Source organism: Lonchura striata, chromosome 37 (genome assembly GCF_046129695.1).
Source record: "Lonchura striata isolate bLonStr1 chromosome 37, bLonStr1.mat, whole genome shotgun sequence".
Lineage (NCBI taxonomy): Eukaryota > Metazoa > Chordata > Aves > Passeriformes > Estrildidae > Lonchura > Lonchura striata.
This window is the reverse complement of record NC_134639.1, coordinates 3,325,088-3,327,587: the sequence shown is the minus strand read 5'-3', so window position 1 is coordinate 3,327,587 and position 2,500 is coordinate 3,325,088. Positions and strand designations below refer to the sequence as shown.

At 46.1% G+C, this 2,500-nt stretch overlaps 1 pseudogene; it reads right to left on the bottom strand.

Moving 5' to 3' along the window:
• The window catches only part of LOC144248077 (28S ribosomal RNA), an 8,486-nt pseudogene that overhangs the window by 2,404 nt on the left and 3,582 nt on the right, over positions 1-2,500 (bottom strand).

The following is a 2,500-nucleotide window of genomic DNA, read 5'->3' as shown; positions in this document are numbered from 1 at the left end:
TTGATAATACCTAAACCACCGTCTTTATAACTCGAATACAAGATGGCATCACATGTATTTGGGGGAAGATGCAACCACTCCTTGACCGAGTTTCGAATCTGTTGGTCAAGGGATTCCAGGTGCCCAAGATGGACCTCGGTATGGTCAGCCAGATATATCAGCCTTGGGATGGTATAGGTCCTGAGTATATCTATTTTCTGAAGAGGTTTCAGTGGTGAGTTACCAATCCGATTGAGCCAATCTCCCAGTTTCTCAGACAAACCTGAGTCAGCAAAGCCAGTCCACGGATCTATTCGTGTTCCCAAATATTTTTCAGAACTCCCTGGGTCGATCATGTTTAGGGGGGACCCATTAATCTTCCATGGACAACAATCATTGATGGTATATGAGTCCTTTGTTGGTTTAATATAAAATCCATGGCACTTTTCACCCTGCGTTTTGAGACCAGTACGTTCACAAAAGGTCTCAAGAATTTTGATGTTATCACACATGCCTTCCCAGGAGTCACTCAACAATACCAAATCATCTGCAAAAGCCATTGCTGTTATTTTCAGTCTGCCCTGGTGGAACCCTTTTCCCTCTGTTTCAAGTTTACATAGGAGGGGATCTAGTGCAAGGTTGAACAGCAATGGTGACATTGGGTCACCCTGCTTGACACCTGAGCGAATATAAATGGGGTCTGTTACCTCTTTTCCCATAGAAATGTACGTCTTAACATTTTTGTACATTTCTCTTACCAATTGCACCACATGCAGATCGACCCCTCTTAATTCCAAACCCTCAAATATATGCTGATGACACACGGTGTCAAAAGCCTTAGCAATGTCCACAAACACCACCCCCAGATGTTTGTGCTCCCGTTTAGCATTTTTCACCACAAGTTGCAACAACTTGAGGTTTTCGGCACATCCTGATGCGCAGATAAAACCCCGTTGACGGGGGTGGATGGGACATGCTTTGGACAGCCTCGCTGTAGCGATCCTGGAGAAAAGCCTTATCACCGTAGAACCAATGGTGATAGGTCTCCAGTTACCGATATCACCAAGTCTTTCAGAATCACAAGACTTGGGTATCAGGACTGTCCTGCAGTCCCGCAACGCATCTGGGATATTACCGGACAATAGCCAGAGGTTGAAGATCTCCATCAACAAGGAACCCTTTGGGTCTTTAGACATAAGTTGACCCAAAGTAATCCCATCCGGCCCAGGAGCGGAGGTTTTACACATCCCTTTCATGTTGTCTTCCACCTCTTTCTCTGTAATCAGGGACTGAAATACCGAATTATCAGCCCCTTTATATGGAGGAAAATCCTCCAACCCACCAAACTCACATGGTGTAACCCATCTAGATTCAAATGTTTTATGGACAACGCTAGATGGTATTTGGCATTGCAGGGTTTCCGAGCTATCCAAAATAACCCTCGCCAATCTCCTTCTACGGAACTGAAACAGCCTCTGAAATCGAAGAAACTTCCCTCTTTTAACTGCCCTTTTTCGCATCCAATTAGCTGTCGATTTGGACGCTTTTTGTTCCCGTGTATCACGTAATTTTCGACCTTTGCCCTTTTTAACCTTCTGGCTCAGCCTTTTCAGGCCTCTTTGAAACTCAGCATAAACCTTATTCACCACCTCCTGTGGATCTTTTCCATCCAATATTTCCTGAAATGCCTCTTGGTACACAATGAATAAACCCCTCGATAGCCCCGACTTGATGGCCTCGCGGTATTGGAGCTTTAAATGTCCCTCTTTCGCCAAATCAGCATCCTTAGCTCGAACCCTTTTTCCTTCTGGTTTAGATGTAACAGAGGGACCTTTTACCAGAAGGCGTCTCTTATCACTGATTTGTTTTGCCGTTTTAGATGGTAAATGCTCCGCTATTAGTTGGTTAATATTTCTGCTACCGGCGAATCTATCCATCAATTGCACCAAGAGGGCTTCCTCCTCCTCGGTCCATACCTTCTTATGGGCTCCCCGTAATGATGACTCTTTTGGGCGGGAAGCTGTAATCCGCTCCACATTTCGCACAAGAGGATGTTTCAATCTCTTGTGCTGACCCAAGCCAATCTTGGTGGTAAATCCTTTTCGGCAAACCTCACAAACCCACTCACCAGTCGGAACCACACTCGCCATCTCTTTACAACGTGGGACGTGACAAGCTATACTGTGGTAGTTAAGATTTTGCCTACCACATTTCGAGCACTTAAAGAAGACCCGTTTTTGCCCGTGGGTCCTCTTAAGATGGTCAATCAGCCCCAACATTCGAGTAAATCTGGTCCCACAACATGGACAAGCTGGATTTTTGTCCGGGACGGACATGACCGGTGTCTTGGTCGATGTGCCGGCCTCACTGGGACCAGATAAAGCCTCAGGTGTTCTAGGCTCCTTGTCACCTCTGTCAGCGCACCCATCCTCATCCTGAGTAAGGCCCGAAGGCGAGATCTCATAAACCTCAGGGAGTTTTGCCAAACCCTCCCAGATCGATTCTGAATCATTCCTTCCCA